At 45.5% G+C, this 26,300-nt stretch overlaps 1 pseudogene across 1 annotated transcript; it reads right to left on the bottom strand.

Annotated features, from left to right (window-relative positions):
* Positions 1-2,295: 2,295 nt before the first annotated feature.
* Positions 2,296-25,464, bottom strand: LOC146869350 (keratin, type I cytoskeletal 12-like; annotated as a pseudogene). Its single transcript, XR_014981042.1, has 8 exons — positions 25,065-25,464; positions 23,333-23,415; positions 13,004-13,160; positions 10,613-10,771; positions 10,102-10,227; positions 8,649-8,866; positions 8,354-8,403; positions 2,296-2,985 (listed from the first exon to the last, which is right to left on the bottom strand). The product of XR_014981042.1 is annotated as a keratin, type I cytoskeletal 12-like (transcript).
* Positions 25,465-26,300: the final 836 nt, after the last annotated feature.

Genomic DNA, 26,300 nt, shown 5'->3' with positions numbered 1-26,300 from the left:
CAACGTTGCACATAATGCTTGTTTTCAACACCTAAGGTAGTTGTTTCTGTGTTGGTAGCAATGATGCCTGATCTTCTCTTTTGTACTTACTGTCAGAACTTTAATGCCATAGTAATTTACATGTGGGAAAATGAAGCTTGCGTGATGTCATCAGTGATGTACCAAAACGCAAAATCCCCATACAGTTACTATTGACATCTTTTAGAAGGGCTGCAGCAAAAATTGCTCAACAGAATTACACCAAATTTGGAAGGTAGTTAGATCTTGGTACACTCCACGCGCCCCTATCGTCAGAACTTACGGACTCAACATTGTGTCATACGCAGACGACACTCAACTCATCCTCTCCCTATCCAACGAACCCAACACCGCCAGACACAACTTTTGAGAAGGCATGGAAGCCGTCGCCAAATGGATGAAAAACAGCTGCCTACAACTAAACACCAACAAAACGGAAGTACTCATCATGAGCCCAAACCCTGAAGCCTGGAAAGACACCTGGTGGCCCCCCACCCTCAGAAGCCCGCCCACCCCCACGGACCACGCACGCAACCTGGGAATCCTCCTGGACTCAGAGCTCAAAATTGACCGCTAGATCAACTCTGTCTCGTCCTCCTGCTTCCACACCCTCCGCCTCCTATGTAAGACCTTCAAATGGATCCCCCTCAAACACAGAAAGACCATCACTTATGCCCTGGTCACCAGCAGGCTCAACTACGGCAACGCACTCGATGCCTGAATAAACAAAAACCTCACCCGCTAGCTACAGAACATCCAGAACGCCGCCGCAAGACTGGTCCTCAACCTGCCAAGACACTGCCACATCTCCCAGCACCTGCGCACACTCCACTGGCTCCCCATCAAAGCTAGAGTCACCTTCAAGATGATAACCCACGCTCACAAGGCCCTCCACGACACCGGACCAGCATACCTAAATAGCCGACTCAAATTCCACACACCCCAAAGGACCCTACGATCAGCCCAACTCTCGTACGCCGTGGTCCCCCGCACAAGAACGACCAGATCGTGAGACCACTCCTTCTCCTTCAGCGCGGCCAGAGCCTGGAACTACCTTCCGCTCCACCTCAGACAGATAACATTGCTCTCCATCTTCGCAAGAAACCTCAAAACCTGGATCTTCGACAGACCCCCTCCTTGATGGACTGGAACTTGCGAACCCCCCCCACAAACCCTAGCGCCTTGAGACCCTTCCGGGTGAGTAGTCGCGCTTAACAAACACCTGATGGTACGCAGATTGCGCTTTTTGTGATTTGGTGTAAATCCATTTGGTAGGTTTTTATTAAAAATTAAGAGTAAAAAATAATTGTATATCTGGACCATTGGGTTTGTGAGTAGCTCGAGATACTCTTGCTGGAGCGCCAATTTAAAAACAGAGCATTCCAATTGACCCAGGGAGCTTTATTTCCTTTGGGCCTATTCGCTCTCGCAGCAGTCATACTGATTGACTGCCAGCCACATCATAAAAATGTTGCTTGCAACCGTCACACAACTCGGGGACTTTGTCTCATGCTCTGCAGTAGGAAATTAAATAAAATATAAGGGGGCAAGGTAGGGATACTCTGCCCCCCTAGGCCTCATGGGGGGACCCAGAGGGACCTCCCCCCCAGGCCAAAATCCCCAAAACATCAGTAGTTTCTGCTGCGATCTCGTAGGACTCCCTCAGGATCAAAACACAATTGGCAGCTGGGGCCTTAATCTTAAATTAAAGGCCACAGGGAGCCCAACCCCGAGGCTTCAATGTTTATTTAAGGGGAGGGAGGGCACGCTGCTCCCCTCCCCGAGCCATTAAATGCCCTAGGACGACCACTGCCGAGGCCGAACTTTGTGTTTGAGATATCATTAGTTATCATAAATGATGTGATCGAACATGTCATGATTGATATAATATGTAAGGTCATAAGCAGGGCATGGCGGAGCTTTGCTAACTATAACTGGTGATTTCCTGTTGTTCTTTTTAGTTCAAACATCAATGTTGTCACTGACATATTCACCTAACTATAACGTTACTTTAATCTTTGCACCCGCAGCTCAGTTTTATCCATGGTCCTGTATATGCATCCCTAAATATCACTTTAAGAAACGCCACTGTTTAAGAGCACTGCTGTCACATGTCCTCCTTTTCTGAGCATATGTTCTTCAAACGCTTTGTCTACCACTAAATTCAGTACCAATTTTGATTCAGTGCATTCTAACTTCCATACATTTGAGTCATATGATATTTCTCAATAGATAAAAAGCTAAATTGGGGAAATGTCAGAAAATACACCCTTTTATCTTGCATTCAGAAATAGTTTATTGAATTAAAATGTCACAGAAACAAAGATTAACATTTTGTGGTAAAGAAAGGCAAAGAGGAAGAGATTTAAGGTCAAAGGAAGAGCCTTGATACAGTGAATAGCCACACTTCCCAGCTGGTGCCGCTGCCGAGGTGTCGATTTGTGAGGTCTTCAGAAGTAGATTTACAACCAGTATGGCATTTAAAATGCTCTCAGTTGGCCTAAGTTTTAGAATGCTGTTTACCGATGATTCATTTAGTGTCCAAACAAGAACACTCTTCCTTGGTCAATACCAAGCCACGTGATGGACATCTTGGACGCCCTCTCGTTTTCTTAGGTGTTCGCTCACTCATTTTGGGTGTCTTCTGGTTTGCCCGTATGCACGGGGACTGCTGTTGTGGCGCTCAGTGCATTCAATTGTCCAGAAGATTCTGCGGTTATGTTCGAAGAGTTGAAAACCCCCTAGGAGAAGCAGAAGAGCGGCGGTGTAGGATTGTGGAAGGGGTTCCTCCTCCTGGGTTGTGCATCCTGTTGTCGGTTTACCGGTAGATCAGCGGTTCCATAAGCAGAGACCCAGCTTCTGTCTATATTTTCTGTTCACTGTGTTTCTCCTCTTGCGAAACCACTTTGCCATCAATCACTTCCTGGACGATGGTCTTCACAACTCGGCTTCTAACTGGCTCCGGGGCTGAAACAAGAAATGAAGAGGTGAACAATAGAATGTAGGCAGGATATATTGAGAGAACAGATGATGTGTTTAATGACAGAGAAGCTCGTGGACATGTTGGATAAAGTTTGGAATTCTGCGTTCACTTTATGAATCAGGAATTGGATGTTACCCTCTCCAATTAATTAATTATTTTGTTACCTAAATTAAACTCAGGTAGGCAAATAGCTTTCCAAACGGGGCCCATTTTGGAGCATGTATTTTGTGAATAGTTTAACAATGCACATGTACCTCATATAAACATTCTAATGACAGAACTGCAATCTCCTTTTCCCATCTCTGTTCTTTGAACCATTCATTCTAGACACACGCCCCTAACTTGAACATTCACAGATGTCTCCCATGTCAGCACTTTCAGAATAGTGCATGGTTCTTATGTGATCATGTACAAATTGGCGTTTGCTCACGTTTCAGCATGCTAATGTTGTGCTTGTTCACTATTGCTGTTATTATGCGGCTGCATTTCTCTTATTCACGGTGACGTCAGCGCCTCCGGTGAATGGTTCATTGTATGTTTTTAACCCTTGTGTAAACTTGCTAACGTTAGTGCAGTGACCTGAGGTGAACATTCTTCGTAGTGTATGTACATGCCTCTCGTGAACATTCAAAGTCGTATACATCTGCCTCGTGTGAACATTGTAACTGCTGCATCTACCTCAAGTGAGCACTAGTGCATGTGCTTCATTGGAATGTTTGCTGTGCTGAGGTGGCACCTCGTCGGATCATTCGAATATTCTAATATTCATTCTAATATTGTCACTAGCCGCTCATTTGGACATGCTGATATTAGCGCATGTTCCTCATGCGAATAAGTTTACATTGATGCATGCGCCTCATGAGAATAGACTAGTTAGTGCAAGTGCCTCATGTGAAGAGTTTGCGTGGTGCACGTGCCTCATGAGAATAGACTAGTTAGTGCAAGTGCCTCATGTGAACAGTCTGCGTGGTACACGTGCCTCATGAGAATAGACTAGTTAGTGCAAGTGCCTCATGTGAAGAGTCTGCGTGGTGCACATGCCTCATGAGAATAGACTAGTTAGTGCAAGTGCCTCATGTGAAGAGTCTGCGTGGTGCACGCGCCTCATCAGAATAGACTAGTTAGTGCAAGTGCCTCATGTGAAGAGTCTGCGTGGTGCACGTGCCTCATGAGAATAGACTAGTTAGTGCAAGTGCCTCATGTGAAAAGTCTGTGTGGTGCATGCGCCTCATGAGAATAGACTAGTTAGTGCAAGTGCCTCATGTGAAGAGTCTGTGTGGTGCATGCGTCTCATGAGAATAGACTAGTTAGTGCAAGTGCCTCATGTGAAGAGTCTGCGTGGTGCATGCGTCTCATGAGAATAGGCTTGTTAGTGCAGGTGCCTCATGTGAAGAGTCTGCATGGTGCATGCGTCTCATGAGAATAGACTAGTTAGTGCAGGTGCCTCATGTGAAGAGTCTGCGTGGTGCACGCGCCTCATCAGAATACACTAGTTAGTGCAAGTGCCTCATGTGAAGAGTCTGCGTGGTGCATGCGCCTCATCAGAATAGACTAGTTAGTGCAAGTGCCTCATGTGAAGAGTCTGCGTGGTGCATGCACCTCATCAGAATAGACTAGTTAGTGCAAGTGCCTCATGTGAAGAGTCTGCGTGGTGCACGCGCCTCATCAGAATACACTAGTTAGTGCAAGTGCCTCATGTGAAAAGTCTGCGTGGTTCATACGCCTCATGAGAATAGACTAGTTAGTGCAAGTGCCTCATGTGAAGAGTCTGTGTGGTGCATGTGCCTCATGAGAATTGACTAGTTAGTGCAGGTGCCTCATGTGAAGAGTCTGCGTGGTGCATGTGTCTCATGAGAATAGACTGGTTAGTGCAAGTGCCTCATGTGAAGAGTCTGCGTGGTGCATGCGCCTCATGAGAATAGACTAGTTAGTGCAAGTGCCTCATGTGAAGAGTCTGCGTGGTGCTTGCGCCTCATGATAATAGACTAGTTAGTGCAAGTGCTTCATGTGAAGAGTCTGCGTGGTGCATGCGCCTTGTGATAATAGACTAGTTAGTGCAAGTGCCTCATGTGAAGAGTCTGCGTGGTGCATGTGTCTCATGAGAATAGACTAGTTAGTGCAAGTGCCTCATGTGAAGAGTCTGCGTGGTGCAAGCGCCTCGTGAGAATAGACTAGTTAGTGCAAGTGCCTCATGTGAAGAGTCTGCGTGGTGCATGTGCCTCATGAGAATAGACTAGTTAGTGCAAGTGCCTCATGTGAAGAGTCTGCATGCTGGACGTGCCTCATAAGTATACACTAGTTAGTACAGGTGCCACATGTGAAGAGTCTGCGTGGTGCATGCGCCTCATGAGAATAGACTAGTTAGTGCAAGTGCCTCATGTGAAGAGTCTGCATGGTGCACGTGCCTCATGAGAATAGACTAGTTAGTGCAAGTGCCTCATGTGAAGAGTCTGCGTGGTGCATGCGCCTCATGAGAATAGACTAGTTAGTGCAGGTGCCTCATGTGAAGAGTCTGCGTGGTGCATGCGCCTCATGAGAATAGACTAGATAGTGCAAGTGCCTCATGTGAAGAGTCTGCGTGGTGCATGTGTCTCATGAGAATAGACTAGTTAGTGCAAGTGCCTCATGTGAAGAGTCTGCGTGGTGCATGTGTCTCATGAGAATAGACTAGTTAGTGCAGGTGCCTCATGTGAAGAGTCTGCGTGGTGCATGCGCCTCATGAGAATAGGCTAGTTAGTGCAAGTGCCTCATGTGAAGAGTCTGCGTGGTGCACGTGCCTCATGAGAATAGACTAGTTAGTGCAAGTGCCTCATGTGAAGAGTCTGCATGGTGCACGTGTCTCATGAGAATAGACTAGTTAGTGCAAGTGCCTCATGTGAAGAGTCTGCGTGGTGCACGTGCCTCATGAGAATAGACTAGTTAGTGCAAGTGCCTCATGTGAAGAGTCTGCGTGGTGCACGTGCCTCATGAGAATAGACTAGTTAGTGCAAGTGCCTCATGTGAAGAGTCTGCGTGGTGCATGCGCCTCATGAGAATAGACTAGTTAGTGCAGGTGCCTCATGTGAAGAGTCTGCGTGGTGCATGCGCCTCATGAGAATAGACTAGCTAGTGCAAGTGCCTCATGTGAAGAGTCTGCGTGGTGCATGCGCCTCATGAGAATAGACTAGCTAGTGCAAGTGCCTCATGTGAAGAGTCTGCGTGGTGCTTGCGCCTCATGATAATAGTCTAGTTAGTGCAAGTGCTTCATGTGAAGAGTCTGCGTGGTGCATGCGCCTTGTGATAATAGACTAGTTAGTGCAAGTGCCTCATGTGAAGAGTCTGCGTGGTGCATGTGTCTCATGAGAATAGACTAGTTAGTGCAAGTGCCTCATGTGAAGAGTCTGCGTGGTGCAAGCGCCTCGTGAGAATAGACTAGTTAGTGCAAGTGCCTCATGTGAAGAGTCTGCGTGGTGCATGTGTCTCATGAGAATAGACTAGTTAGTGCAAGTGCCTCATGTGAAGAGTCTGCGTGGTGCATGTGTCTCATGAGAATAGACTAGTTAGTGCAGGTGCCTCATGTGAAGAGTCTGCGTGGTGCATGCGCCTCTTGAGAATAGACTAGTTAGTACAGGTGCCTCATGTGAAGAGTCTACGTGGTGCATGCGCCTCATGAGAATAGACTAGTTAGTGCAAGTGCCTCATGTGACGAGTCTGTGTGGTGCATGCGCCTCATGAGACTAGACTAGCTAGTGCAAGTGCCTCATGTGAACAGTCTGCGTGGTGCACATGCCTCATGAGAATAGACTAGTTAGTGCAAGTGCCTCATGTGAAGAGTCTGCGTGGTGCATGTACCTCATGAGAATAGACTAGTTAGTGCATGGTTGCCATGTGACCATTGTCGCTGGTGCATGTGCATCACGTTAAGACTAAGGGCCTGATTTAGATATCGACGGACGGGTTACTCCGTCACAACTTCGAGGGATATCCCGTCCACTGTAATATAAATCCTAATATATCCTATGGGATATTCAGTAGGCGGATATCAGTCACCGCTGTGATGGAGTCCCTCGACCGTCAAGATCTAAATAAGGCCCTAAATTTGGTGTATGTGTCTCATGGAAGTATTCTGATTGGTGACTTATGTTAATGTTCTAGTTGGTGCAAGCACCATGTGGGAATGTTCTACTTATAATGAGAGCCCCTCATCTTAACATGTTAATAATGGTGCAGGAGAACACGTTAACAGTGGTGCAAGTGACTTGTGAGAAGGTTCTCCTGATGGGCCATCCTGACCTCTCTGGCTCTAACATGCCTAGACTTAGATGACCGTCTTTACATAACCCAGTCAACGTAGGAGTCGTAGGTAGCCTAAAGGTCATCTCCACATTCATCCCACAGCGAAGCCACTCAGTGGCATCAGGAGTGAGTGTGTGCTTGAGGGAGGAGGTACCTTGTATATGACAAATGAAGTTGAGATAGCGTGGGGCCCCCACCACATCAGATGTATGGAGTCCAGTGCTCCGGATAACTAGGTGTGCTTCATTCCAAACATTTGGAAGTTGAGACTAATTCAATAATTTATGTCGAAAAAAGCAATTATCATTGCTAAAAGGGTTATTTTTAATCAGGCAGAAATATAATGCAAATCCTGTTTTAAGTGTCACTTATGGTTCATGTAAAAGAAATGTTCATGCTTTAAAGAAGAAATGAACCTGACATATTTATGGGGCATTGAATGGCACATAAAACGAAATCCCAGTGTAATTACAGTCATTGTATTACTTTCATCCTTCTCCATCCTTGGTGTTCACTGTCACATCTCAAGTACAGGTGAAGCACATTTAATCTGATACTTAATATGGAGCACTCACACCCACACACACACCTCGTTAGCGCCATCAGAGCAAAGGAAAGAGAGAACAAGATGGCTGCCACCAATGATAACTTTAGCTTTTAAAGTTGGAAAAAGGTGCCAGAAGTTACACTGGAAAAAATAAAACTAAAAAGATGTTTCTAGTGTTTTGTTTTGTGGGGCATGTCATGCCCTAGAAATGTGATGGGCTTAACTTCACCTTTAAATCCCTCATCGTATTGGACCTGCTGAGCAAAGTCATCTCTGTTCTTAATAATCCACACAGAGAAGTTGAGCAGTGGAGGTTAGAATCTTTCAAAGGCCAGCGCTCCCCTTATCTGGTGGCATGACATGCTCTACTGTTACCAACTTGAAACGATATGTCCCATAGGAACCACTTGGTGTCTAGGGTTTATTATACTAGACAGGACTTCAAACAGACACATGGGAGAAGGGCGCAAGAGCCCGTCACTGTGATTTACGAGCCTTATAACAAAGCTAACAGAGAGAGGGACGCTCACCTTTTGATGACTGAGAGCCATGACTCTTGGCCTTTTGGTCGACTTTGAAACTGAAAGGAAATGACATGCATATTACATACACATGACTAAGAGTGTTGTTTAATTCTATACGCAATGCTTGATGTCTGCTGACAAGATAGGTTTCGAGTGAGGGTTTACCAAAGGGTTACCAATGTTACTTCTTTGGGTAATTTAGGGCTCCTTTCTTCACTGCAGTGGTATCCCAGGTGAAGAACTTTGCTCGGAACCTAAGTATTGCTAAAGTGTAGGTGTTCAGGATTTGCCATCGTCTTACCTGCCCTGACCCTCCAGCAGGCACCGGTAGGTCTCAATCTCCCTCTCCAGCCGGCTCTTGATGTCCAGGAGTTGCTCGTACTCTGCCATGTTGTTCTCCATCTCGTCCTTGATTCCTTCAAGTTCCTCCTCTAGTTGGCTGATCTTCTCTTGAAGGTGTGCCAGCTGGGCGCAGTAGGTCCCTTCTGTTTCTGCCAAGTTGGCTTCAAGGGATTTTTTCTGTGTTTAATAAAGACAAGAGGTACACCTGAAACAACGCGAGGGAATGTGTTCTAGCTTTCAAGGGGCCAAAAGTGATGAAAAATGGCTCTAGCCTACATCCCTTCCCCCAAGTCCAGAATAATATACTGCGGTCAAGTACATTTACGTGTGACACTTTACCAAGCCTTTCTTTGCATTTTTATCAGAAAATAGGCATTTGCCCACTAAGCACATGCAGGAGTTGTTAGCAGTGTCAGAGCATCCTCTCTCATTCATGCCCAAGAGGGGTCCAGTATGCCTTTAAGGCTGCATGGGGGCATTATTAGAGGGGAGATGCTGGGACGACGCCCACATGCTTCATGCTTTCTTTTCGTTCCCATTGTGACTGCAGCCTTGGAATAGTCTCCATGCTAGTTCATGGTATGTACGCAGTGCACTTACTACCACCACTCCAAGCTGCGGATGCAGCTGTGTGTATGTTAAAGCCACCCCACTGAATGTGCAACCCTTCTCCAGCTCCACTCTCTCTGCCTTAGCAAGGGCCCTCAACACTGTCAACGCCTCCTGCCCACCCAGATGGTATTTGTATTAATCCGTGACATTTCTGAGATTAAGTAAAAATATATGAGTATTGCCCATGGTAGTTTATAAATGAACTTGACTTCCATACACAAGGAATGTGGCAAAGATAACTTCCAAGGAATGCATTAGAAACCAAAGTGCCTCTTGGCGCTGCTAAAGAGAAGACTCAATAGTAAGCGACTATGAGTAACATTCAGATTGAAGGGTCAACACACACTTCAAAAGTCACATTTATATTCCTTCTTTCTGAGATTACCAACATTAGAATTCAAGCCCATTCAGCTACAGAGACTGACTAATATAAATAAATGCCGCTCTTACAAGTTTCGCGAGTCCATGCCTGACCGGCTGCTCGAGTCCAGATTTAGTCTTTGCATTCCGGGGCTTTCGGTATATTTTATCCCATTGTAAAACCAATACTACGAGTTCTAGAAAACGAAGAAATAAACTGGACTGGGACAGATACCGACGCGTGGACCTAGGAATCTTGGCAGTTATATAAGTGTATTCACACTAAGGAGAGAGACCTATGTGCTATATAAGTGGTGGTTCCAGCATGGTCGTGGGTTCTTCAAGACCTTCCCCAATGAATGGGGGATCTAACATGCTTGGAAAGATTTCTCACCAGCGAGGTCCATGTAGAAAGAACTGGAGTCATTGAGACAACTCACCATTATGAGAGCCGCCTGCAGGTCAATTTCCAAGGCTTGCAGGAAGCGCTTGAAGTCATAGATCTCTCTCTTGCTCGTCTGGACCTCCTCAGCCCCAGCGGAGATCTCTTGTTTGAGGGCAGTGCTCTAAGAGACAGCATGGGAATGAGTAAAGTCACATATTTAGACACTACAAAAAGTGATGGACTTCTTAAATTTATCCCAGCCACAGGAAATTACTCGGGCATATTCCATTCCTGTCTTTTTAAATAGTCTATGTCTTTACAGTCAGGAGAAAAATATATGCAAATTTCATATTTAAAAAGCACTTCCTCCCAGACTGATCTGTGGGGACTCTGTGTGGGCGGTAAACCGTAGTCAGTGACATATTATGTAGGGTCTGGGATGAGGCTGACTTCGGAACAGCCTTATGGGTATTTCAGGGGGCAATAGTTTCTTTGGAAATATCTCGGTTTTCCATAGTTCAGTCCTTCTTATCCCACAGCCCACAGGACATTCATTCCCTCCTCACCGCTTCCAGGAACTTTGCTTCGGCATCCCGGCGGCTCTTGTCTGCCATCTCCTCGTACTGGCCTCGCATGTCGCCGAGGAGCTTCAGCAGGTTGATGCCTGGCACGGCATTCATCTCTACGCTGAGGTGCCCTTCAGCTCCCAGGAGTCCCTTCATTTCCTGCGGGAAGAGTAGCAGTATGTCATGGGCATTATTCAGGGTTAACCATAGGCAAGAATACAATGGTACCTTTTTTTGCTCTTTTTATCATTCCTTTTGTATAAGTCAATTCACCAAAATGCCAGGGCACAGGCAGCAGAAGTGACATCATGCATCATGTGATCCCAGTACCATCTCCGGTTTGACCTGTGGCCCTGCCTTGGCCCCTCAAGCGCTTCTGATTGGCTTGTGAGGTGGGAGACAAGGATCAATGATTGTACATTACAAGCAGAAGTATGGCTCTTTGAACTATATTTACTGTATTCCTCCCAGTCTCCTGTGATCCCTGACAGTGATGCCAGGAGCAGTGCCAGAGGTACCAAAGGTTATGTTAGTGGTTGCAGCTGCTATTCCTCCTGCCACTACTAATTCACATGCTTGGTTACTTTCACTAACGAATCATAACCTCGTTGGCTGCTGCGGATCATCACACATCAAACACCACTATCAGCAAAGCCCTGTTGATGGATTTTATAGTTGCATCTACGTCTCCAAAGGGGATATCAGTAGATACACTTTTAAATTATAACACTGCTTTTTTTATTTTAAGTGCCACCTTGGGCATTATCCTCAGTGCATATTTTTAGTTCTTTGACAGCAGCAGATGAATTGTTGTGTTTGATTTAATAGACACAATTGCAGGCAGGTTGTAGTCTAGATATGGGAAGTGGTGTTGCTTGGCGAGAAGGTTTTGAGTTGTGCTGGTGAGGAGACCCAGGCTAGATGCAGGCAGATGGCTCGGGTTAATTGATTGCTGCTGAGATCTGGCACAGCTTGAAAGTCACAGGTTCTAAATCCTTCACAGTCCCAACTCTGTGTTTCACTCTTTTGAAGTTACTCAATTGAGTATCATTAAATTTGGAAATGGTATCTACTAGTAATAGCACCGCCTAGTTTGAAGTGCTTTAAAGACTGGTTATTATTGGAGCGTATATGCATGTGTGGTCTGAGAGAAGGCTACACAGTGTAAGTGAAAAACTGATGCTGTATTAGAAAACAGTATAGTCGTGAATAAAAAGACCTGTCACAGGCCGGGAGGATCTATGGTCTAGTATGAAAAAAATGTGGCTTGGAGGGGTTATGATCTAGCAGGAATGTATATCTATCAAAGAGAGATTTCATCTACCCGTAGGAAATGTGAACAAACGGAATGTAGGAGATGTGGTCTATCATTGGGAGAGGGAGCTGTGGTCTGGAAAACGGAGATATGGTATAGGAAGGAGATCTATCCTAACATGAAGACGATTCACTCAGAGGAGATGTATCCAGACAAAATGAAGCAGATGTGGCTTAGGAGGAAAGGTTTAACAGGAAAATGTGATCTTGTCTAGCAGAAGGAAATATCCTACTAGGAAGGCAATGTGGTCTACCAAGAAGAACACACTGTGGTATCGCAAAAAATGGAAATCTAGACTAGCTAAAATAAAGATTTGTTGTCTTGTGTGAAAGATATATGGTCCAGCAGAAAAAAGGCAATGTGGATTACTCAAAAAATACATGGCAGGGGATGAGCTCAATTATAAGGATATATAGCTGACAGAAAGAAGACATCGCCTAAGAAGAAGAATGACACGTGCCCTCGCAAACAGTCGTGGTTCAGTAACCGGGGCTCTGAGGTCAAATGAATGAGTTTCCACTCCATTGCTGAGCACTCCTGTCTGAAGTGCCCAAATCACTCAGTCCTGAGTCCCCATGCTGTTGACACCTGAATCATATATATTAATGTTTTCCAATGTAATGCATTTACACTTCCTTGTTTGTCCATCTGATTCTTTCCCTGGCTTCCAAAAATGATTGGAATATTCAGGTCAATGTTAGTCCATCCTCTAAAGATATCCTCTCTCCACCATCAACTTACCTAACATTAAATACCTGAAACCTGTCTAGGAATGCAACAGGTTAAGAAACAACAGTGCTGCCACAGCTAATTTTCTGGAGAGCACCACAATATATATTCTTCTTAGAGCAAGACTAGGAGAAAAGATGGGATGCTTTCCACTGCTTAGGTGTTTCTGACGTGCCATGCAAACCGTAGACGATAAGCTGCATGTCAGTGCAATGGCCGTAGGTAGATTGTCTGACACAACTCTAGGACAACTTTAATAAATCAGAAAGCGCGTTTCAAAGGCGTGTATCACGTTATAGGATTCCATCTATGTCAATCCCAGCACCTTCATGCCACATTGCTCTTACTTCTTCGTGGTTCTTCTTGAGGCAAGACAGCTCCTCCGTCAGGTTCTCCACCTCTCCCTCAAGGTCACACTTGGCCCTGGTCAACTCATCGAGCACCTTGCGCAACCCGTTGGTGTCAGCCTCCACGCTCTGGCGCAGGGACAGCTCATTCTCATACCTGGAAAAGAAAGAAACTAGAGGTGAATAACAGCCAAGGTAAGCCACATCTGAAACAGCAAGTTCTAACATCTGAGGGTCCAAGTGCGTCAGTGAAAGTTTGCAACAGCACATTGCCAGAAGCCCTGTGACACTTCAAAGGTGCAACTAAGTCTGTGTGCTTTTATAAAGATGTACAAGTACAATATTGTGGAAGACATCTATAACAAAGAAATGTCTTCATTGAAGAAATATGTAATTTCTCTTTAAATATCCTTCAGTTTGTTTTGGACTTTGAATGCAAGATTAGTGTCTTACAAACCTCCCACCACACTAGTCAAATATGACCATTGCCACAGCAAATACAAGAACAAGGTTTAGACGGATCTTATGGTTTTTGCACTTCTGATATTTTCTGTTAGCTAAGAAAAGACCAAATAGGAATGAAACCATTCCCATTGCATTGCTTACAAGCTAGCGCCTGCTAATATCTCCTAGAAGGAGGGAGTTTGTAGTGGGCGCTATGTGGCCTGAATTCCAAATATGCAGGGAAAAGTCTGAGCATTTAGGATTCTTCCGATCGTTATTCTAAAGGGTTAAGGGTCTGAATGCTGTGCTACTCATCTGACAGTAAAAGGGACATCCTTAATGCGAAAGAATCAAGGTAACTGAGTTGTGATATTCTTCTCATCTTAACCACGAGGAAACTCTTTCCCGTTCAGAAGACCTCCCTACAGCAAAGAATTGTGCAGCACAGCATAGCTATTCACGGAAGTCGGTGCAATGCATTCCATCCACACTCTCCACATGAGTATATAATTAGGCAGTACAGCATAGCTAACCACGTACGTCAGTGCAATGCATTCCATCCACACTCTCCACATGAGTATATAATTGTGCAGCACAGCATAGCTATTCACGGGAGTCGGTGCAATGCATTCCCTCCATACTCTCCACATGAGTATATAATTGTGCAGCACAGCATAGCTAACCACGGCAGTCGGTGCAATGCATTCCATCCACACTCTCCACATGAGTATATAATTGTGCAGCACAGCATAGCTATCCGGTGAAGTCGGTGCAATGCATTCCATCCACACTCTCCACATGAGTATATAATTGTGCAGCACAGCATAGCTATCCATGGCAGTCGGTGCAATGCATTCCATCCACACTCTCCACATGAGTATATAATTGTGCAGCACAGCATAGCTATCCAGTGAAGCCGGTGCAATGCATTCCATCCACACTCTCCACATGAGTATATAATTGTGCAGCACAGCATAGCTATCCAGTGAAGTCGGTGCAATGCATTCCTTCCACACTATCAACATGAGTATATAATTGTGCAGCACAGCATAGCTATCCGGTGAAGTCGGTGCAATGCATTCCATCCACACTCTCCACATGAGTATATAATTGTGCAGCACAGCATAGCTATCCATGCCAGTCGGTGCAATGCATTCCATCCACACTCTCCACATGAGTTTTTAATTGGGCAGCACAGCATAGCTAACCACGTACGTAAGTTCAATACATTCCATCCACACTCTCCACATGAGTATATAATTGTGCAGCACAGCATAGCTATCCACGGAAGTCGGTGCAATGCATTCCATCCACACTCTCCACATGAGTATATAATTGGGCAGCACAGCATAGCTATCCACGGCAGTCGGTGCAATGCATTTCATCCACGCTGTCCACATGAGTATATAATTGTGCAGCACAGCATAGCTAACCACGGCAGTCGGTGCAATGCATTCCATCCACACTCTCCACATGAGTATATAATTGTGCAGCACAGCATAGCTATCCGGTGAAGTCGGTGCAATGCATTCCATCCACACTCTCCACATGAGTATATAATTGTGCATCACAGCATAGCTAACCACGGCCGTCGGTGCAATGCATTCCATCCACACTCTCCACATGAGTATATAATTGTGCAGCACAGCATAGCTAACCACGGCAGTCGGTGCAATGCATTCCATCCACACTCTCCACATGAGTATATAATTGTGCAGCACAGCATAGCTATCCGGTGAAGTCGGTGCAATGCATTCCATCCACACTCTCCACATGAGTATATAATTGTGCAGCACAGCATAGCTAACCACGGCAGTCGGTGCAATGCATTCCATCCACACTCTCCACATGAGTATATAATTGTGCAGCACAGCATAGCTATCCGGTGAAGTCGGTGCAATGCATTCCATCCACACTCTCCACATGAGTATATAATTGTGCAGCACAGCATAGCTATCCGGTAAAGTCGGTGCAATGCATTCCATCCACACTCTCCACATGAGTATATAATTGTGCAGCACAGCATAGCTAACCACGGCCGTCGGTGCAATGCATTCCATCCACACTCTCCACATGAGTATATAATTGTGCAGCACAGCATAGCTATCCGGTGAAGTCGGTGCAATGCATTCCATCCACACTCTTCACATGAGTATATAATTGTGCAGCACAGCATAGCTAACCACGGCAGTCGGTGCAATGCATTCCATCCACACTTTCCCCATGAGTATATAATTGTGCAGCACAGCATAGCTATCCAGTGAAGTCGGTGCAATGCATTCCATCCACACTCTCCACATGAGTATATAATTGTGCAGCACAGCATAGCTATCCGGTGAAGTCGGTGCAATGCATTCCATCCACACTCTCCACATGAGTATATAATTGTGCAGCACAGCATAGCTAACCACGGCCGTCGGTGCAATGCATTCCATCCACACTCTCCACATGAGTATATAATTGTGCAGCACAGCATAGCTAACCACGGCAGTCGGTGCAATGCATTCCATCCACACTCTCCACATGAGTATATAATTGTGCAGCACAGCATAGCTATCCGGTGAAGTCGGTGCAATGCATTCCATCCACACTCTCCACATGAGTATATAATTGTGCAGCACAGCATAGCTAACCACGGCAGTCGGTGCAATGCATTCCATCCACACTCTCCACATGAGTATATAATTGTGCAGCACAGCATAGCTATCCGGTGAAGTCGGTGCAATGCATTCCATCCACACTCTCCACATGAGTATATAATTGTGCAGCACAGCATAGCTATCCGGTGAAGTCCGTGCAATGCATTCCATCCACACTCTCCACATGAGTATATAATTGTGCAGCACAGCATAGCTAACCACGGCAGTCGGTGCAATGCATTCCATCCACACTCTCCACATGAGTATATAATTGTGCAGCACGGCATAGCTATCCGGTGAAGTCGGTGCAATGCATTCCATCCACACTCTCCACATGAGTATATAATTGTGCAGCACAGCATAGCTAACCACGGCAGTCGGTGCAATGCATTCCATCCACACTCTCCACATGAGTATATAATTGTGCAGCACAGCATAGCTATCCAGTGAAGTCGGTGCAATGCATTCCATCCACACTCTCCACATGAGTATATAATTGTGCAGCACAGCATAGCTATCCAGTGAAGCCGGTGCAATGCATTCCATCCACACTCTCCACATGAGTATATAATTGTGCAGCACAGCATAGCTATCCACGGAAGTCGGTGCAATGCATTCCATCCACACTCTCCACATGAGTATATAATTGTGCAGCACAGGATAGCTAACCACGGCAGTCGGTGCAATGCATTCCATCCACACTCTCCACATGAGTATATAATTGTGCAGCACAGCATAGCTATCCGGTGAAGTCGGTGCAATGCATTCCATCCACACTCTCCACATGAGTATATAATTGTGCAGCACAGCATAGCTAACCACGGCAGTCGGTGCAATGCATTCCATCCACACTCTCCACATGAGTATATAATTGTGCAGCACAGCATAGCTATCCGGTGAAGTCGGTGCAATGCATTCCATCCACACTCTCCACATGAGTATATAATTGTGCAGCACTGCATAGCTATCCGGTGAAGTCGGTGCAATGCATTCCATCCACACTCTCCACATGAGTATATAATTGTGCAGCACAGCATAGCTATCCACGGAAGTCGGTGCAATGCATTCCATCCACACTCTCCACATGAGTATATAATTGGGCAGCACAGCATAGCTATCCACGGCAGTCGGTGCAATGCATTCCATCCACACTCTCCACATGAGTATATAATTAGGCAGTACAGCATAGCTAACCACGTACGTCAGTGCAATGCATTCCATCCACACTCTCCACATGAGTATATAATTGTGCAGCACAGCATAGCTATTCACGGGAGTCGGTGCAATGCATTCCCTCCATACTCTCCACATGAGTATATAATTGTGCAGCACAGCATAGCTAACCACGGCAGTCGGTGCAATGCATTCCATCCACACTCTCCACATGAGTATATAATTGTGCAGCACAGCATAGCTATCCGGTGAAGTCGGTGCAATGCATTCCATCCACACTCTCCACATGAGTATATAATTGTGCAGCACAGCATAGCTATCCATGGCAGTCGGTGCAATGCATTCCATCCACACTCTCCACATGAGTATATAATTGTGCAGCACAGCATAGCTATCCAGTGAAGTCGGTGCAATGCATTCCTTCCACACTATCAACATGAGTATATAATTGTGCAGCACAGCATAGCTATCCGGTGAAGTCGGTGCAATGCATTCCATCCACACTCTCCACATGAGTATATAATTGTGCAGCACAGCATAGCTATCCATGCCAGTCGGTGCAATGCATTCCATCCACACTCTCCACATGAGTTTTTAATTGGGCAGCACAGCATAGCTAACGACGTACGTAAGTTCAATACATTCCATCCACACTCTCCACATGAGTATATAATTGTGCAGCACAGCATAGCTATCCACGGAAGTCGGTGCAATGCATTCCATCCACACTCTCCACATGAGTATATAATTGGGCAGCACAGCATAGCTATCCACGGCAGTCGGTGCAATGCATTTCATCCACGCTGTCCACATGAGTATATAATTGTGCAGCACAGCATAGCTAACCACGGCAGTCGGTGCAATGCATTCCATCCACACTCTCCACATGAGTATATAATTGTGCAGCACAGCATAGCTATCCGGTGAAGTCGGTGCAATGCATTCCATCCACACTCTCCACATGAGTATATAATTTTGCATCACAGCATAGCTAACCACGGCCGTCGGTGCAATGCATTCCATCCACACTCTCCACATGAGTATATAATTGTGCAGCACAGCATAGCTAACCACGGCAGTCGGTGCAATGCATTCCATCCACACTCTCCACATGAGTATATAATTGTGCAGCACAGCATAGCTATCCGGTGAAGTCGGTGCAATGCATTCCATCCACACTCTCCACATGAGTATATAATTGTGCAGCACAGCATAGCTAACCACGGCAGTCGGTGCAATGCATTCCATCCACACTCTCCACATGAGTATATAATTGTGCAGCACAGCATAGCTATCCGGTGAAGTCGGTGCAATGCATTCCATCCACACTCTCCACATGAGTATATAATTGTGCAGCACAGCATAGCTATCCGGTAAAGTCGGTGCAATGCATTCCATCCACACTCTCCACATGAGTATATAATTGTGCAGCACAGCATAGCTAACCACGGCCGTCGGTGCAATGCATTCCATCCACACTCTCCACATGAGTATATAATTGTGCAGCACAGCATAGCTATCCGGTGAAGTCGGTGCAATGCATTCCATCCACACTCTCCACATGAGTATATAATTGTGCAGCACAGCATAGCTAACCACGGCAGTCGGTGCAATGCATTCCATCCACACTTTCCCCATGAGTATATAATTGTGCAGCACAGCATAGCTATCCAGTGAAGTCGGTGCAATGCATTCCATCCACACTCTCCACATGAGTATATAATTGTGCAGCACAGCATAGCTATCCGGTGAAGTCGGTGCAATGCATTCCATCCACACTCTCCACATGAGTATATAATTGTGCAGCACAGCATAGCTAACCACGGCCGTCGGTGCAATGCATTCCATCCACACTCTCCACATGAGTATATAATTGTGCAGCACAGCATAGCTAACCACGGCAGTCGGTGCAATGCATTCCATCCACACTCTCCACATGAGTATATAATTGTGCAGCACAGCATAGCTATCCGGTGAAGTCGGTGCAATGCATTCCATCCACACTCTCCACATGAGTATATAATTGTGCAGCACAGCATAGCTAACCACGGCAGTCGGTGCAATGCATTCCATCCACACTCTCCACATGAGTATATAATTGTGCAGCACAGCATAGCTATCCGGTGAAGTCGGTGCAATGCATTCCATCCACACTCTCCACATGAGTATATAATTGTGCAGCACAGCATAGCTATCCGGTGAAGTCGGTGCAATGCATTCCATCCACACTCTCCACATGAGTATATAATTGTGCAGCACAGCATAGCTAACCACGGCAGTCGGTGCAATGCATTCCATCCACACTCTCCACATGAGTATATAATTGTGCAGCACGGCATAGCTATCCGGTGAAGTCGGTGCAATGCATTCCATCCACACTCTCCACATGAGTATATAATTGTGCAGCACAGCATAGCTAACCACGGCAGTCGGTGCAATGCATTCCATCCACACTCTCCACATGAGTATATAATTGTGCAGCACAGCATAGCTATCCAGTGAAGTCGGTGCAATGCATTCCATCCACACTCTCCACATGAGTATATAATTGTGCAGCACAGCATAGCTATCCAGTGAAGCCGGTGCAATGCATTCCATCCAGCACAGCATAGCTATCCAGTGAAGCCGGTGCAATGCATTCCATCCACACTCTCCACATAAGTATATAATTGTGCAGCACAGCATAGCTATCCACGGAAGTCGGTGCAATGCATTCCATCCACACTCTCCACATGAGTATATAATTGTGCAGCACAGGATAGCTAACCACGGCAGTCGGTGCAATGCATTCCATCCACACTCTCCACATGAGTATATAATTGTGCAGCACAGCATAGCTATCCGGTGAAGTCGGTGCAATGCATTCCATCCACACTCTCCACATGAGTATATAATTGTGCAGCACAGCATAGCTAACCACGGCAGTCGGTGCAATGCATTCCATCCACACTCTCCACATGAGTATATAATTTTGCAGCACAGCATAGCTATCCGGTGAAGTCGGTGCAATGCATTCCATCCACACTCTCCACATGAGTATATAATTGTGCAGCACTGCATAGCTATCCGGTGAAGTCGGTGCAATGCATTCCATCCACACTCTCCACATGAGTATATAATTGTGCAGCACAGCATAGCTATCCACGGAAGTCGGTGCAATGCATTCCATCCACACTCTCCACATGAGTATATAATTGGGCAGCACAGCATAGCTATCCACGGCAGTCGGTGCAATGCATTCCATCCACACTCTCCACATGAGTATATAATTGGGCAGCACAGCATAGCTAACCACGGCAGTCGGTGCAATGCATTCCATCCACACTCTCCACATGAGTATATAATTGGGCAGCACAGCATAGCTATCCAGTGTAGTCGGTGTAATGCATTCCATCCACACTCTCCACATGAGTATATAATTGGGCAGCACAGCATAGCTATCCACGGCAGTTGGTGCAATGCATTTTATCCACGCTGTCCACATGAGTATATAATTGTGCAGCACAGCATAGCTAACCACGGCAGTCGGTGCAATGCATTCCATCCACACTCTCCACATGAGTATATAATTGTGCAGCACAGCATAGCTATCCGGTGAAGTCGGTGCAATGCATTCCATCCACACTCTCCACATGAGTATATAATTGTGCAGCACAGCATAGCTAACCAAGGCAGTCGGTGCAATGCATTCCATCCACACTCTCCACATGAGTATATAATTGTGCAGCACAGCATAGCTAACCACGGCAGTCGGTGCAATGCATTCCATCCACACTCTTCACATGAGTATATAATTGTGCAGCACAGCATAGCTATCCGGTGAAGTCGGTGCAATGCATTCCATCCACACTCTCCACATGAGTATATAATTGTGCAGCACAGCATAGCTAACCACGGCAGTCGGTGCAATGCATTCCATCCACACTCTCCACATGAGTATATAATTGTGCAGCACAGCATAGCTATCCGGTGAAGTCGGTGCAATGCATTCCATCCACACTCTCCACATGAGTATATAATTGTGCAGCACAGCATAGCTATCCGGTGAAGTCGGTGCAATGCATTCCATCCACACTCTCCACATGAGTATATAATTGTGCAGCACAGCATAGCTAACCACGGCAGTCGGTGCAATGCATTCCATCCACACTCTCCACATGAGTATATAATTGTGCAGCACAGCATAGCTATCCGGTGAAGTCGGTGCAATGCATTCCATCCACACTCTCCACATGAGTATATAATTGTGCAGCACTGCATAGCTAACCACGGCAGTCGGTGCAATGCATTCCATCCACACTCTCCACATGAGTATATAATTGTGCAGCACAGCATAGCTATCCAGTGAAGTCGGTGCAATGCATTCCATCCACACTCTCCACATGAGTATATAATTGTGCAGCACAGCATAGCTATCCAGTGAAGCCGGTGCAATGCATTCCATCCACACTCTCCACATGAGTATATAATTGTGCAGCACAGCATAGCTATCCACGGAAGTCGGTGCAATGCATTCCATCCACACTCTCCACATGAGTATATAATTGTGCAGCACAGGATAGCTAACCACGGCAGTCAGTGCAATGCATTCCATCCACACTCTCCACATGAGTATATAATTGTGCAGCACAGCATAGCTATCCGGTGAAGTCGGTGCAATGCATTCCATCCACACTCTTCACATGAGTATATAATTGTGCAGCACAGCATAGCTAACCACGGCAGTCGGTGCAATGCATTCCATCCACACTCACCACATGAGTATATAATTGTGCAGCACAGCATAGCTATCCGGTGAAGTCGGTGCAATGCATTCCATCCACACTCTCCACATGAGTATATAATTGTGCAGCACTGCATAGCTATCCGGTGAAGTCGGTGCAATGCATTCCATCCACACTCTCCACATGAGTATATAATTGTGCAGCACAGCATAGCTATCCACGGAAGTCGGTGCAATGCATTCCATCCACACTCTCCACATGAGTATATAATTGGGCAGCACAGCATAGCTATCCACGGCAGTCGGTACAATGCTTTCCATCCACACTCTCCACATGAGTATATAATTGGGCAGCACAGCATAGCTAACCACGGCAGTCGGTGCAATGCATTCCATCCACACTCTCCACATGAGTATATAATTGGGCAGCACAGCATAGCTATCCAGTGTAGTCGGTGCAATGCATTCCATCCACACTATCCACATAGGAGTCATCGGTATATATTTTGAAGTGATCGCAGTTATTGAGAATAATTCAAGCATGTAATCCACCTGTGTGTAGTTTCAGTGAGCGAACCCTAATCTTGTACTTATCTCTTGAAGAAGGATTATTTCACAAGTGGAAAGACAAGAAAATGTAATTTAAAGACAATTCATTTTAAAGAAAATATATAGGTTCAAAGTAAACATAATTGCTCTATTTATTGTTTTGAAACGTATTTGAATGGGTATTAGGTGGGGATATAATGAAGAAGGTGGGTGAGGTGGAAAGTAGTCACTGAGATAAGAAGACATGCAGAAATTGAGTGACCTTTGTGAGGCAAAAGGGTGAGGTAAAGAGTGGAAAAAGAGAGGTACATTTGAATGTTTGAGAGTTACCACATGTGAGTCCTGAGATTGGACCTTGTCTGACGAGCCAAATTCTCTGTGACTCACAAGGTCATGGTCATGGGGGTGGAGGAGATGTCCCCACCCACCCTGATGGAATGTGGTCCATCAGTGAGGGTCTAAATCAGGCCCTAAGATTTCAAGATTTAAGAGGTATATATGGGAGGGATCAGTGCTTCTTGGATACTTGTTTATACTTTTATTGACAAGCGGTGGTCCTGGTGTGCCCGGCAATGTTAGAAAGAGTCCATGTGGCAATGGTGATATCCTTTTGAAAGGGCGAGCAAGTATTGCAACACCGAATCAAAGTGTGCCAGTGATCTAGTCTACTCTAGGCAAGGCTGTGCGGATGAATTGGCGGTGAGGAAAGGAAGGTGAAGACAGTCAAGGGTATTTTAGCATTTGGATGACTCTGCCTCGTTGCTAAGTCATTGCCCCTGATGGGGGAAATGGCAGACTTACTTCAGTTTGAAGTCTTCAGCAGCCAGTCTGGCATTGTCGATTTGCAGGACGATCCTGGCATTATCAATAGATGTGGCAATGATCTGGAAGACAATAGATGGTCACAGTGGAAGGTCATGGTGCAGCGGGTGGAGCGTCATTTCCAAAAGGGGAAATATTCTGACCTTCAAAAACAAAAGTCAATAATTCTTCTAAAAAAATAATGATTGACATTTACACTTTTGATTGAGCATTTCTGGCGGTTCAGTGAGTATCTGCACAGACATCTGGTGCATGCACATAGTATCCAGTTCCCCCGTTCCCTCTTGTAATTAATATTCCAGGCACCATCTTGCACTATCCATAAAGACACCCTGTGGCTTCATAACTTAGAAAACCATCTTTCAGCTATTGTTGCAGTTTTATATTGCTCGAGGACGCAAGCTCGACCCGAATGTATGCGTGCGCTTTAAATGAGCACCAGTTACATTGCACAAGATCACATGCATCGTTTAGGCTCCGGGAGATGACATGATTGGCCCAGATATCTATCATAGGATGTTGAGCTAATGCTGGGACTCGAACCTGGTTTTCATTTCCAAAGTCGGCCGCTCTGGTCGCAATGCGACATTGTCTCCTCTGATCCCTTTACACAATCAATATCATTGAAATGACCGTATTTAAGAAAACTAAGGGGCATATCAACAAGGGCTTTAAAAGACAAAAAAGCAGAGATAAAACTAGCACCCTATCAACAACAGGGTGCTAACATGCAAATTCGCATGTTAGCACCCTTTTACTCTACGCTTCCCCTTGAATCTCTAATGAGATGCAAAGGGGGCGTTCCAGAGTAAACTAATAGGAGAAATGTCGATAAGCGACATTTCTCCTATTATCTAGAATATCGCTAACCCTGTTAGAGACAAAAAAAGCAGCGCTAACCTAGGTTAACGCTGCTTTTTTACGTCTGGTAGTTTTCTGACTAAGCCATTATATCCTATGTAAGGTGGATATCATGGCTAAGTTTGTCTGTCCCTATCAACAAGCTAACGTGAGATTATCGCTGGGTTTCCAGCGATAATCTCACGTTAGCCACTTAGCGTGAGGATTTTTATCGCTATTGAGATAAGCGTTGCTAATAGCACGCTATCTCAGCGATAAAAATCAACGCTATCCGGCGATAATTATCCTAGCGCTAAGTGCGCTTACCGATAATTATCGCCGGTTCCAATTTCAAGTGTGCATTAAATCAACATGTGCTAAAATAAAGCCTCAGACAGCATGGAGTCACGTGGTACCCACAAAACATGGCTGAACGGCCCAATCGATGACCTAACAGCCACCTCGAAAACAGATTTGCCTGTAATTTATCTCTGATGATCACGAAAGGAACTACAGATATTTACAGCAGGGAAGCAGTCTTTCAGACAGCATGGGAACTTTTAATAATCCGGTGTTTACTAGAGATTGGTCACAGTTTCATTCAAGGACGTTGTGGGTTCATAAATAGGGCGTGTTGGCAAGTAACTGCAGTGATGAAATACGGACAAAGAGCGCCCTTCTTTACACATCAAGAGAAGAAAGTGTTCTGTACTCTGAGTAAACCCTACCCGAAACTATGAGACAAACCCTCCGCTCCATACACTTAGAAAGTAACAGTCAATTTCTGCATTACACACGCCAGCACTAGCAAGGAATGACGTAATCATGTACATCATGAGGCCAAGTTTATAATGATTTATAATTTTCCTACCTTTTTTTCCAGCTCTGCGATTATGGCATAATATTTGCTGTAGTCGCGAGCGACTGGCGCGGGGTGCTTTGCATACCAGTCCTTGATTTTGTTCTCAAGCTCCAGGTTGGCACATTCCAGTTGTTTGACTTTCTCCAGATAGCTAGCAAGACGGTCATTGAGGTTTTGCATGGTCTGCTTCTCCCCAGCAGAAAGGAGGCCCTCGTTGCTGGGTTGGCTCCCAATCACTTCATTCTTAAAGACCCCTTGAAACCCTCCAAAACTGCCTTGGAAGCCTCCAAAGCTGGCTCCACCACCAGCTGTTGAGGATCCGGCTGGAACCAGCACTATGATGGAGGTAAGACATGATGCTCCAGAAGGACTGCTTACCCTGTAGAGAGGCACTGAGGAGGAGAGTGGAGGGTGGAGGGGGCTGGTGCCATGGCTGTATGTTTGAGCCTTTATACAAACCCTAGTGGGTGTTTCATTTCTAAGAGTAAACTGCTAAATATGCGGTTTTGTTTGAAGGTCAGACTCTCCCTCTAATTAATATAGGTGTGATTAATTAATATTCAGGCCTTGTTCAGCATATCCAGTTCTCATCAAATTATGAATCAAGATAAAGCGGGCAGGGAATGCTAAGCATTTACTTTAATTGTTTTATTTCTGTGATCTTATTTCATTAAAGCACTGCCCTCTCTTCTTATTGATTCATTTGCATGCAAGGAGCATTAATAGACCGTTTACTGCAACCACTTTGAAGTGTACGCGGTGCGACACATTCATTGGAAAAGATGAACACACAGAGGATACGCCTGGAACATGTGTCCTACACTGAGGTATCCCGAGGGACCGAAGGATTCTTGCAGTTTGGAAGCAATGGCAGATGACAATATAGTGCTTTAAAGTAACTGAAAGCACGATTGTGACACTTTTAAGAGCAATTTATACATAAATCGAAGAATTTACAATTAGTGTGTACCACTCTTTTCCCTTTAAGACCCTGCTAACAAAGGCCTCTCCAAAAATCACAGATAATAAAGGGGGCGAAGTTTTATCTGAAGGTCTTGAGATGTCTAGTGCTCAGAAGCCAAGCCAAGTTGCTGACCTTGAAGTCAGGTGATTTTTCACACAAGTCATAGGGTGAGCACACAGGAGGCCTGAGTTTCGGGAAATCACTTTATTTCGTTGCCTTTCCAGTTGTATAAAAATAGTCACGTAAAAATAAAAATAAAATTGAGGCACCATATATTTTCA

Source organism: Triturus cristatus, chromosome 1_1 (assembly GCF_964204655.1).
Source record: "Triturus cristatus chromosome 1_1, aTriCri1.1, whole genome shotgun sequence".
Taxonomy (NCBI): domain Eukaryota; kingdom Metazoa; phylum Chordata; class Amphibia; order Caudata; family Salamandridae; genus Triturus; species Triturus cristatus.
The sequence above is the reverse complement of the archived record's forward strand: the minus strand, read 5'-3'. Positions and strand labels throughout refer to the sequence as shown.